Here is a 14001-nt window from a genome sequence, read left to right as displayed (position 1 = left end):
AATATCAAAATAAAGTACACAAAGAAACTAAACTTTCATTGTAACAATTTTAATGACTGCACAAGCACAATAAAATAATTGTTGAATATTTTGGTGCTGAACGTGCTTGATTTGTGTATTAATCTGCTTTAAATCTTATTGCATACGCTTGTATTTATATAGTTTAAAAGACTTTTAGATTTTTCTTTCCGTAAATAAAGACTCGATTGTAAAGCCTACATGCCTTGTTTGATATTTTTCTTTGGAGCATTAATCTAAGACGTTGAAAGCTAATAAGTTGAAACTTCATACATGAATCATAGATACATGTAAACAGGGAACTGTTGCTCTTCGCATCATACTTCTGACTAATTGAACATTGTAATCTTTCTTACTTTATTTTTTCTTGTGTGCATAAAACAACAGAAACAGAGGGAGTAATCATGTGATGTGATGGCGACGTCCATGCTGTGACAGGTATTTTTTGTTGTTTAAATACCCATTATTACTTGTATTGATTATTTAAATGCCGCTTCTTTTTCAGCCATATAAGCAAAAAAGTAACTTAATTTTGTATTAATATTCCCTCTGATCTCGATTTTACTAGTTGCAAATTTTTTAAGCGGGATGACCTAATTACAGGCCCACTAAGAAAATTTGCATCGAGTAAAGCTAGTCGAGATATAAAGTGTGAATTTAAATAATAAATGAATTACTTTCTCTCTGATATGGCTTGAAAGTGAGTCATTAAAAAACTAGAAATGGCGCAGCAGAGGCCAACGCGTATCCCCACGCCGCATGTTTGACCCAGGGGCGCCCCAGGGTTGGTAATAGGGCCATGCATAGTTGAGATTAACTGTATTGTCATAAGAGAAGTTCAGTGTTCAGTATCAATTAGAAGTGAATCGGTGTAGACATGAAGAAATTATAGTAAAAGGCAATTTTGGGTGGGAGTGGCCTATGTGGGTGGGGCGCCCCAGGGTTGGTAATGGGGCCATACATAGTTGAGATTGACCGTATTGTCAAAAGAGATGTTCAGTATCAATTTGAAGTGAATCGGTGTAGAAATGAAGAAATTATAGTAAAAGGCTTTGGGTGGGTGTGGCCTATGTTGGCGGGGCGCCCCAGGGTTGGTAATGGGGCCATGCATAGCTGAGATTGACCGTATTGTCATAAGAGAGGTTCAGTATCAATTTGAAGTGAATCGGTGTAGAAATGAAGAAATTATAGTAAAAGGCAATTTTGGGTGGGCTTGGCCTATGTGGGCGGGGCGCCCCAGGGTTGGTAATGGGGCCATGCATAGTTGAGATTGACCGTATTGTCATAAGAGAGGTTCAGTATCAATTTGAAGTGAATCGGTGTAGAAATAAAGAAATTATAGTAAAAGGCAATTTTGGGTGGGCTTGGCCTATGTGGGCGGGGCGCCCCAGGGTTGGTAATGGGGCCATGCATAGTTGAGATTGACCGTATTGTCATAAGAGAGGTTCAGTATCAATTTGAAAACAATCGGTGTAGAAATGAAGAAATTATAGTAAAATAACCTAAAAAAATGAGTAAAAATCTCTGACCCGGTCCCACCCCAACCCCCATAACTTTTGAGCCAGGGGTCAGATCAAAATTCCAAATAGTGCAGGGTCGCACATATGCTCATAGCTACCATGTGTGTAAGTTTCAAGGTTCTAGTGCTTATAGTGTAGGAGGAGATAGTGGCCAGGACGGACGGAAGACGGAGATAACCACTATATCCCCACTTTTTCTCAGAAAAACGTGGGGATAATTAATCAAAAGCAATAAAGGGTATACAAGTCTGCATGGATGACGCCATCTTGACTATCATGTGACTACCCCCACTATTCAAACTTCATAGGCGGAATGATTTCATTAAGTGAAATTCAGTACTGACAGGCCATAAATAATTGTACCTCATGGAGTTTCATGTATTGCATTTTTTTAAACTTTTATACTTAAATTTTTCAGGAGCATAAAATAGACTAGGAAAGTTATAAACTTGAAACTTTATTTGAGAAAAAAAAATTTTTTGGAGGACAATTGCAGCTTCACAAGAACTGTTATTTGGCCACATTTACTTGTGCAGTTAAGAAGCTTTGTTTTCTGAAGATGCAAAGCATACCATTCTTGCCTTAACACTTTAAAGAATTATCTTGCAAGCAATTTTTCAACCTAGAAATAATAAGTTTGTCCCTTTATCCAAGCTGTATTCTTCAACAATGCCATAGAAACTGGTTACAACTCAGAAAAGAAGTACCCTTCAATTATGTGAACTACAGCTTTGGTGCCAAGAAGAAAATGGGAAAAGATATATGATGTCATTAGTATTCTCCTGGGGGACATTCTGGTCTAAGGGTAACAGGATTTGCCTACTCTTTGATTAAATGTAAGAGACATGCAACGTCCAGGGCTGTCGCCAGTATTCAATGTAGGGATTATGGTTGCAATATACCGTCATTGTGACGCTGTGGATAATGGTGGTAACAAGCACTCATTACGGAGAGAAACAGTGAAGAGAATTGATTGGTTTGAATGTTGGGGCGATAATTGTGGTTTAGCCTAAGGCGTCCTTTCTTTGCCTTAATTCGTAATTCGCGTAGTGCTGAAGTGTGGGTGAAAAAGAACAGAGTCACAATAATTGTGCCAGTATATGAAAGTATTATGCTGTCTAAGTGGCAGTTCATATTAATTAAAGTTGCATGGCATTGTATATCATTTACTTACAATTTTCTTGAACATGAAAGGATTGAAGGACCTGTTGCATAAAGAGTACTAATATCGAATATTCTAGAGTTAACAAGAGATTGCCAAGCAATAGGGTCCCCTACCGGTGAAATTCCACTATTTTCAGTAATTATTTTTTTATATATTTGTTGCATCAACCAGAATTCTTGACGTAGGAACAAAATCAATTGACGTGCATAATCCACATATTGCCATCTGTCCATGATTAAAGTTTCATGAAAAAATATTAAGAACTTTTAAAGTTATCGCAGGATCCAGAAAAGTGTGACAGACTGACAGACAGACTGACGCACAGAGCGCAAACCATAAGTTCCCTACAGGTTTCACCGGTAGGGGACAATAAGCTGTGTTTACATCAATACTGTCATACAGGTTAGTGTGTCATATAATTGAAACTTCCCATTCCATCTAGGATGTTAAATATAATCAAAATATATTATATTTTATGTGCTAATGTTTGACAACTATAACAGTGATTTTGATTGTGCAATCACTGTAATTAGCAGTTTGTTCAATCAAGACATCATTCTTAGCTATAGTACTCAAGAACCATGAATGTCACAAGGTTGTTTTTTTTTACAGAGACTCTGAGGGGAGAGGGGGCAGTAACTCGACTATTACAAGTAGTAGTGCTCGACTATTACAAAAAAACATGTTGAACAAATTATTTCCCTTAAGGTCACAATTTTTCTCATGAGAAAATTATACTCGCAATTATAAAATGATTAAAACTTGTCATAGTATAGTAACTTCTTATATTTTGTAACTTATGACGATTTGTTCTAGATTGTTCTGACGCCATATATTAAAATCCTCTATCTTGAAGTAAACAAACTTTCATGTAGATGAAATCATTATTTCATAGTCAGACATTTAAATCTGCGCCTTGAGACTTACTGAGAAATGAAGAAAAACACAGCTTTGGCAATTGGAATACTTAACCCATTTATGCCTAGCGTCTAGAAAAAGGGCCATGGCAAACAGCGTAGACCCAGATGAGACACCACATGATGCTGCGTCTCATCAGGGTCTGCGCTGTTTGCTTAAAGGAATTTCTGTAAAAAATATTCTAAATATAGAAATAAATATACTAGATATCCCTAATTTTGGAAATAAATTGATCCAATTTAGAAGGATGGGAGAGTCCAATATGCATAAATGGGTTAAGTATTGCATCAACTTGGAATGATGTATCTGATAGAGATCAAAACAAATCCCAATTTTATTAAATTCCTGTCTTTATAGATAGATAATATTTATTTCTCAAACCTGCCTTAGCATTTTGTATTTCATTAATAAAGTTTGCTGGTTTCAATTAATTCGGTGTAGTTTTCTGGCATGTAAAGCAGCCAAGATGGAATCTAGCTATTAATGACAAGTATTACCATAAATAATTAAGGGGTAACTATTTGTGCTTCACAGAAGCAGCTTCCATTGATTGCAGTCTATGTGCAGACTTTGAAAAATATTTTTATTGGGCTGTAAACAGGGTAAAGAATAATAATGGATATATATCTGCCAACAGATAATTCCAGCAGAAAAGACATCTTGTCTTGCAGACATATCAGTGCTTGCCCACACTTTAGCAATTACGCATCTAAGCTAAAGTTTGATTTCATACATACTTACTTTTTTTTAATGTTAATTGTTGATTTTTATTCAATAAGACACACAATAAACTGATATAATGTGCATGGTGTCAATATCAATTAATGAAATGTGCATGCATTTAAAACAGAGCAAAAGTTTCAGTGCTATATAAGCCTGCCATTTCTTTAAGTTGACCAAAACATAAACTGAGTTTTAAAACCCGAATTAAAAATAAAAGAAATTTCATTTTTAAAATAGAGCGGGTGCTCATAATTTCGAACAGCGTCTAATTCCGAACGAAAATTTAAACATTTAAAAACAATATAATTCAAGCATGAATTCTGACATATGACATCATATTTATTACATCATAACTTAACTCTTTCCGTTTCCTTCATGTTTGAGCGGTAACGATGTTTAAATTTTGAAGAATCTCGGAAAGTCGTTTCACCTACCAGTCAAGTGAGTGGAATAACGCAAATCTCAATTTCACCATCACTAATTCCTAAGGTTACATGACGTCATTTAAGTATTTTCCCGATCAGGTTTTGCTATTCTATTGTAAGTTAGGCATTTCCTAACTAGTGGGTATGTTCTTATTATAGCTTTCACAAACAAAAAAGGCAAAAATCAAGTGTTCGGAATTACAACCGATATATTGAACGATGTTCATTATTCCGAACGAATTTTTTTAAAGTGTTTATGATTGAAGTTTACTGCAAGAATTAGAAAGCAGACTTACAAAAATATTGTTTTATAAATTACCAAAACTTAAAATAAAAGGCTAATGTCTTGACACTTGAATTCGTTTTATTTTATATATGATTCGTCAATTACAAGCAAAACGTCAAAAGTACGACCCAGAAGTGGTTGGTCGCGCAGTCGAAATAATAAAATCGGGTACAATGACGCTTGGCCAGGCTTCCAAAATGTATAATATACCCAAAACAACACTCCATGATCGTGTCTGTGGGAAGTACGCAACTGACCATATCGATGCGAAGACCGTCCTCAATGCTGACGAAGAGCAACGAATTGCCAACTGGGTGGTCCATATGAGTAGGGTTGGCTACGGTCGAACAAGACATGGCCTGTGTACGGTGGTCCAGAAGATTCTCAATGACGCTGGCAGAGAAACCCCTTTTCTCGTAAACAAACCGGGACGGCAATGGTTGCGTGGGTTTTTAAAGCGTAATCCGTATTTGTCCGGCCGCACAACTATCCAATTAGGAAAGGAACGGGCCGTCATCACAATAGAGAAAATTCAGCGTTGGTTTGCCGAATTTGACAGACACCCGAATTATCATGTTAGCCAGGCCATCGGTAACTCTGTCTGTCTTACAACCCAACAGTCCCCGACTGACACGCCACCCAATCAACTGATCGGAATGTCCGACAGCCAACCCAACAAGTCTGTCGCCCTAACTGTGATGGTAACCAACCAGTCAGAAGTTCCATCTGTTTCACCATCCAACCAATTGGTCACCTCGACAGTAGAACGAGGAGGCAATTCTTCTGGAAATCAGTGATTTGTTATCAAACAGCGATGTCAGAAATACAATTGAAGTTGAGGCCGGCAAACGTTTTGCGTGTGAGAAGAAGTATGACAACTTTATTGAATGCACTTACTGTGGTCGGAGATTTCATTTTGCATGTGTTGACATAGAAAATCAGTTGATTTGTGATGAACTTTCTTTCGAATGCAAATATTATTGAAATTCGAAAGTGCATAACTGTTCCAATTGTTGGAAATATGTTCTTTTTTTTTATTGTTCGTGGAATAAATTAGTCTGACTGTTTCTTTTCTTTGAATATTTTACATTTTTGGAATGCACTTTGAGTGTTCGGAATTAAAACCACCAATGTTGGGAATTGAAACCAGTGTTCAGATTTAGCATACATTACTGCCTTTCCTTTAACCCCAAAATAAAAGTGAACGATGACCCATACACGCAATCGATGTTTTTAAAAGGTCCCGTATGCGTTGTTGTTTCTAAAAATAGCATCGATGTGCGGAAGTGGGGTTGCGTTTTCGAACTGTAGATTTCTTTGCTTAGATGTTCGGAATTATGAACACCCGCTCTACTCTTGTTTCAATGTTAGAGCAACATAGTGCTACTGGAGACCTTAATTGCACCAAATCACATCCTTGACAAACATATTTCTAAAAGCTTTGCTGCTGTAGTGGGGTGTGGTGCAATATTATTGTGTAAAGGTCATAATACTAATGGATCAAAATCAGAATGCTGAACAGTTGCTTTTCATTTAGTTTTCAGTACTGTTAGAGATGTTTGTAATGTTTTTGTTGATATGGTAATCTTTCTAACACTTAACACAAGTCTCATTGTAACGCAATATAAAAGTTATCTAAAAAGTGTTAGGTATAAGTAATTAGCTATTTTATGCCCTTTTAGCTGCATCTGATAAGTAATTTTTAACTTTCATGAAGGAGATTTGGTTATTATTGATTTATTATAAAATAGGACCGTTAAATAGGGAATGTATTCGACAGTCATATGGCATATAATATTTTTTAATGTTTTTTATTAGATAGAGATTTTGTTCATTTTTAAAGATACCAGATAACTATTTATCATTATTTTAAACCAAATATTAAACATGCATTTCATTGTTCAGGTTCAGGTTGTCAAGGGACTTTGAAAACTGTTTTGATGGCTTTTAGTAAACTGCATGTTTTATGGTTCTTTATAGCAGCAACATCTTGAGGCTTTTGAGTGTGATCTGTCCCATGGTTCAGGATCAACAGGGTTTTCAGGGGTTGGACAGAATGGAAACACACCAATAAGAACTTTATTTTTGCTAATATCTCAAGTTATTGAAATACATTTGCAAACATTTATAGTGCATAGAAGACAGTTTTGCTTGCAGTTTGTGCCTATATCTTAATATTTAAGAATAAATTATTGATTAAGTTTTAAATTGGTATCAAAATGTTGGTTGAGAAAATAACTGTCTACATGAATATGTACAAATTGAATTTTTGATCATGAATACAGGCTTATTAAATAAAGTAATTTTGACGTATTTCACATTGCCATAAGCAGCATAAAAAATGTCTGTTATGCACAAGTTGAAAGTCTTAAGAAAAATTGTTGTAAAGATTTATTTGATGAAAAACAAAACTTTTCGGTGTGTTTACATCCATTAATGTTCAATTGTGAACTCCACAAAGTCACATGACCCTTCACCCTGGTCCTTGAGGTGAGGAATTCAGTCTTAATCATCCTGTTGGAGCCATTTCCAACTCAATTATGAATGTAACATGTTTAAAGAGAGCAAGGAAATTGAAAAACACACGAGAAAGATTCCATTTGTTTAGTTTGTTAAGTACTTGTACAGTGTTAATTGTTATTGAAGAGTCTCATAACGACTTAATAGTATCCAATTTTCTGTTCATTGTTTTGTGTATTAGGGCATTACTGACAGGACTTGGACAAATAGGAAAGTTTTCCACCTGATCACAATTTAGGTCCTACCAATTCAATTTGCAGAAAGTTTCAGGAAACAATTAACTTTCTTACTTAATGGTCTACTGCACAATCTAGTGCACACCCTTAAAATAGTAAGACTCAATCTTGGCTGAAATAAAAAACCAACAATTACCCAGCAAACAATCAAACAAAAGAAACAAAACAATTCCATATTAGCGTTCATATGAGAGAAATGTATTTGCTATCTCTAGCTGATATTTTTGACAGATAATTTCAAGTCAGTGGTTTCTTGGCAAGTTGCTGTGCATTGTCTCCATGTTGCCGATCAATTTGTCAAGACTAATGACTCCTGAATTGGTGAGAGCCCTGTATGACAGTAAGCTTATAGCTTAATACAGAGATTTGGGAGAGCGTTTTGCTCAGTTATGGTCATAATGTGTATTTACAATGCTGAAGCTTGGCCTATCAATGCGTCATTCAATACAGATATGGTGGTCTATGTCCTATTATTTGTAATTGGGCTTCATAAATTTGAGGGTTGAGTGTCACACTATTGTATCTTATCTAAGAAATAACAGAAGGAGATGCATCATTTTCATGCTTTACCCAGGATTTGTCAATTTTCAAATTGATTATGGATTAGTTGTGGTATACTGGTATACATGCTATGTAAACTTTTGACCTGTGCGCCCGCAATGATGGTGCTGCTACTTGTTTATTCTGTTGTAGTGGAAATGTTTCTTAAATGTTGCACGTTTCAGTGCTACCAGTAATTGGAAGACATTCTATTTCTTTAAAATCCGGGTCAATCAAATGTTAAACATTTGTTAAAAACACATTGATTTTGGACTTTTTAACATTTTGTTAAAAACACATTGATTTTGGACTTTTTAACATGAAAAGTTGTCTTCTTCATTTTGTCTTATTGTGTACAGAAATTTATCACAAGCAGTCTTTATTTAATGTATTATCTGAAGTTTGTGTTTGCAAATTTCCTCTGTCAGTAATGTCAGGGATTCATCTTCTGATAGCACATAAAAAATTAAATAAAATAAAATTGAATGAAAAAGTTTCATGTTAATTTTTTGTTGGATCATTACTCTTATACTATAAAAACTCTAAAGTTGAAACTTCATAATATTTATGTAGATATACATGACTTTTTTTGTATCTCTTTACAAGAAAGAGCAGTGCTCAAGAACTGTTTCTCTGCACCTCATAGTGCTGAGTAATTCTCAACGTTAACTTGATCACTTTATGTTTTGTTCAGTGCATATGACAACTTGAAATGCTATAGGTAGATAGATCTCATTCAGGTAAGATGCAGTACTGAAAGACCGTTACTCTGCACCTTATAGTTATGGAGTTATTGCCCTTTGTTAATGTTTATACTTTTTTTCAGGAGCATAACTTAGTCTAGGAAAGCTATAAACTTGAAACTGCACAAGAACTGTTACATGGCCTTATGTACTTTTGTTGTTAATGCCATTTCTTTATTTTCATACTTAGTTTTTGTCTGGGGCATAATTCTAAGACTTCATAGAATGGAATGTGTGCTGTGTGATGTCATCGTCCATATTTTATGTAAGATTTCTGGCGTAAAGCTACATCATCACAGTCTGATTCACAGGGATCTGGTGTTTTGTTTTACTCTTATTTAAAACTAAAAAGTTTGTTCATTAAATGACTAAGTTGCATCTTATTCAAAGAAAGTGTTATAGAAGGAAAGAAAGTGTTATAGAAGGAAAGAAAGTGTTATAGAAGGAAAGAAAGTGTTATAGAAGGAAAGAAAGTGTTATAGAAGGAAAGAAATGTTCAAAGCATATAATTAAAACATAAACTGAGTTTTAAAACCCGAATTAAAAATAAAAGAAATTTCATTTTTAAAATAGAGCGGGTGCTCATAATTCCGAACAGCGTCTAATTCCGAACGAAAATTTAAACATTTAAAAACAATATAATTCAAGCATGAACTCTGACATATGACATCATATTTATTACATCATAACTTAACTCTTTCCGTTTCCTCCATGTTTGAGCGGTAACGATGTTTGAATTTTGAAGAATCTCGGAAAGTCGTTTCACCTTCCAGTCAAGTGAGTGGAATAACGCAAATCTCAATTTCACCATCACTAATTCCTAAGGTTACATGACGTCATTTAAGTATTTCCCCGATCAGGTTTTGCTATTCTATTGTTAGTTAGGCATTTCCTAACTAGTGGGTATGTTCTTATTATAGCTTTCACAAACAAAAAAGGCAAAAATCAAGTGTTCGGAATTACAACCGATATATTGAACGATGTTCATTATTCTGAACGAATTTTTTTAAAGTGTTTATGATTGAAGTTTACTGCAAGAATTAGAAAGCAGACTTACAAAAATATTGTTTTATAAATTACCAAAACTTAAAATAAAAGGCTAATGTCTTGACACTTGAATTCGTTTTATTTTATATATGATTCGTCAATTACAAGCAAAACGTCAAAAGTACGACCCAGAAGTGGTTGGTCGCGCAGTCGAAATAATAAAATCGGGTACAATGATGGTTGGCCAGGCTTCCAAAACGTATAATATACCCAAAACAACACTCCATGATCGTGTCTGTGGGAAGTACGCAACTGACCATATCGATGCGAAGACCGTCCTCAATGCTGACGAAGAGCAACGAATTGCCAACTGGGTGGTCCATATGAGTAGGGTTGGCTACGGTCGAACAAGACATGGCCTGTGTACGGTGGTCCAGAAGATTCTCAATGACGCTGGCAGAGAAACCCCTTTTCTCGTAAACAAACCGGGACGGCAATGGTTGCGTGGGTTTTTAAAGCGTAATCCGTATTTGTCCGGCCGCACAACTATCCAATTAGGAAAGGAACGGGCCGTCATCACAATAGAGAAAATTCAGCGTTGTTTTGCCGAATTTGACAGACACCCGAATTATCATGTTAGCCAGGCCATTGGTAACTCTCTGTCTTACAACCCGACAGTCCCCGACTGACACGCTACCCAATCAACTGATCGGAATGTCCGACGGCCAACCCAACAAGTCCGTCGCCCTAACTGTAATGGTAACCAACCAGTCAGAAGTTCCATCTGTTTCACCATCCAACCAATTGGTCACCTCGGCAGTAGAACGAGGAGGCAATTCTTCTGGAAATCAGTGATTTGTTATCAAACAGCGATGTCAGAAATACAATTGAAGTTGAGGCCGGCAAACGTTTTGCGTGTGAGAAGAAGTATGACAACTTTATTGAATGCACTTACTGTGGTCGGAGATTTCATTTTGCATGTGTTGACATTACCTTAATACTGTAAAGAATTATTCTTAAAGAAAATGTATTCTCGACCAATCATAAGTTTGTCCATTCATCCAGTCAATATTCATCAAACAATGCCATAAAGAAATTTACCAACAAAAAAGTACCTCTTGCAAAATTATTAGAAATACAGCTTTGGTGCCAAGAAGAAAATGGAAAAAGATATATGATGTCATTAGTATTCTCAAGGAGCACATTCTGGTGTAAGGGTAACAGGATTTGCCTACACTTTGATTAAATATAAGAGACATGAAACGTCCAGGGCTGTTGCCAGTATTCAATGTAGGGATTATGGTTGCAGGATACCCAGGATATGGTCATTGTGATGCTTAGGATAAACATGGTAACAAGTGCTCATTACTGACAGAATCAGTGAAGAGAATTGATTAGTTTGAATGTTGGGGCGATAATTGTTGTTAAGCCTAAGGCCTTTCATTGCCTTGATTCGTAATTCTTGTAGTGCTGAAGTATTGGTGAACAAGAACAGAGTAATAATTATTGTGTGAATATATAAAATTATTATGCTTCGTCAGGGCAAATAGAAGGGCAGCTGTACCGTATATTAATTGAAGCTGCATGATATGGAATATAATTTGCACACGATTTTCTGAAACATAAAAGGTTTACATGTAAATGTCATGTTGCATTAAGAGGAGAAATGACAATTTTTTTTCACTTACTAAGCTGTCTAACCATTAAAAATGTATTACAGGTCAGGTTTTATTATAAGTAAAACTTACCATTTAATGTAGGATGTTTAAGATAACATCAATAAAGTACATTATGTATGCTTATGTTGGACAATTACTATGGTGAAAGTGATTTTTTGATCACCGATATAGCAGTTTGTAAATGCAAGACACAATGTTTAGCTATTACTTGAGAGCAAAAATGTTGCAAATTAAGCCCTATTTGTTACAAACTGAGACTCGGAGGACAACATTGCTGCTGTGACAAGCCAGTGTTTTCCTCAACACATTGGGACTAGTACCGGTACCGGTCTAATTGGGAAAATTGTTCAATTCATGCATAATATTGTCCAAACATTTATTTGGACACATAATTTAAAGAGCTGTTATTTTGTGACTCACTAAGAAATTTTGCAGGGAGAAAAGTCGAGATACAGAGCGAACATTAATACAATATAAATGCTAATCACTTTCTTGCCGATATGGCTGGAAAGTGAGCGGCATTTTAACAATTAATAATAGTAATAAAGGGTATAAAAAGGCTAAAAAATACCTGTCTAATGGCATGCACATCGCCATCTTGTTTGTCATGTGATAATCCCCTATATATAATTTGTATGTATATATATATATTTCTAGTTCACCCAATGTTCAAATTAACATAATAATAGTTTGATTTTTAATTATTCAATTAAATTGTAGTGAATTTGGAATTATATTGCTAAGTTCTACTGACTATAATAGATTTACTATTCTATTGTTAAAGTCCACTCAATTTAAATCTGTAATTAGGATTGGTCTGAGATTTTTTAAGAGCACCAATTTGCTGATAGTTTTCTGACAATTACATGCTATCTGATAATTTGCTGACAATAACATGCTATCTGATAATTTGCTGACAATTACATGCTATCCAATAATTTGCTGACAATTACATGCTATCTGATAATTTGCTGACAATTACATGCTATCTGATAAGTTGCTGACAATTACATGCTATCCGATAATTTGCTGACAATTACATGCTATCCGATAATTTGCTGACAATTACATGCTTTCCAATAATTTTCTGACAATTACATGCTATCCGATAAATTGCTGACAATTACATGCTATCTGATAATTTGCTGACAATTACATGCTTTCCAATAATTTGCTGACAATTACATGCTATCTGATAATTTGCTGACAATTACATGCTATCTGATAAGTTGCTGACAATTACATGCTAATCGATAATTTGCTGACAATTACATGCTATCTGATAATTTGCTGACAATTACATGCTATCCAATAATTTGCTGACAATTACATGCTTTCCAATAATTTGCTAACAATTACATGCTATCTGATAATTTGCTGACAATTACATGCTATCTGATAATTTGCTGACAATTACATGCTATCTGATAAGTTGCTGACAATTACATGCTATCCGATAATTTGCTGACAATTACATGCTATCTGATAATTTGCTGACAATTACATGCTATCCGATAATATGCTGACAATTACATGCTATCTGATAATTTGCTGACTATTACATGCAATCTTAGGTATCTCAACTAACAATCTAAACCAACTGCTACAGTTAAATGTTCACATCTTCTTTTGCACAGTATAGTTTATATTTTATAACATAATATTATCTTTGGAGGAAGTTGTGAAGATAACAGCCAATCCATGAAATGTATGCATATTATATGGCAGTATGCAATTCTCATTTAGTCGTTATACCACTACCAAGTATGTTTTATAGCTTTGGGTGCACACTTATACTATAATCCTTGAGATGTATAAGTGATTTAATAGCATGAACAGAATGGCATTAGTTTGATGGTAGCCGGGAAATAATGCGGTAATGTTTGAGTATGGTAGGTAAATAATTGATTGGACAAAGAAAAAAAGCTTACTGAAGTCTCAGCCAAGGAATCCTAATGACTAATTTGTGACATATGTCGTTTATGATAGCCCTTATTGTTTGTATTACATGATGAAAGTATTGCAAATGTTTCTTTCTGTAATGTGTGAACACTAAATGCGAGGTTTATTCTGCAATTGAAAGAAAAACTGCAATGATAAACATTAATTCATAGTTCAATTACATTTAGAACATGTACAGTTATTCAATATAGGACTTGATTTATTAGTATTATGCATTTTGTTTAACAATTAAGATGTCTAGTTTGTCAAGTGATGTACTTAACGATCAATATAACTATA

At 34.9% G+C, this 14001-nt stretch overlaps 1 protein-coding gene across 11 annotated transcripts in view; it reads left to right on the top strand.

Annotated features, from left to right (window-relative positions):
- The window catches only part of LOC127862981 (choline transporter-like protein 1), a 103561-nt gene that overhangs the window by 22768 nt on the left and 66792 nt on the right, over positions 1-14001 (top strand). The window contains exon 1 of one of the 11 annotated variants that reach the window (XM_052402271.1): positions 13630-13652. The exons of the other annotated variants lie outside the window; for them this stretch is intronic. The gene's annotated coding sequence lies outside the window, so the exon portion shown is untranslated. Of the gene's footprint in view, positions 1-13629; positions 13653-14001 lie in introns of those variants that run through there. 11 annotated transcript variants of the gene reach the window in all.

The sequence above is a fragment of the Dreissena polymorpha genome, chromosome 16 (genome assembly GCF_020536995.1).
Source record: "Dreissena polymorpha isolate Duluth1 chromosome 16, UMN_Dpol_1.0, whole genome shotgun sequence".
Lineage (NCBI taxonomy): Eukaryota > Metazoa > Mollusca > Bivalvia > Myida > Dreissenidae > Dreissena > Dreissena polymorpha.
Note: the sequence above shows the minus strand (reverse complement) of the source record. Positions and strands in the feature narration are given on the sequence as shown.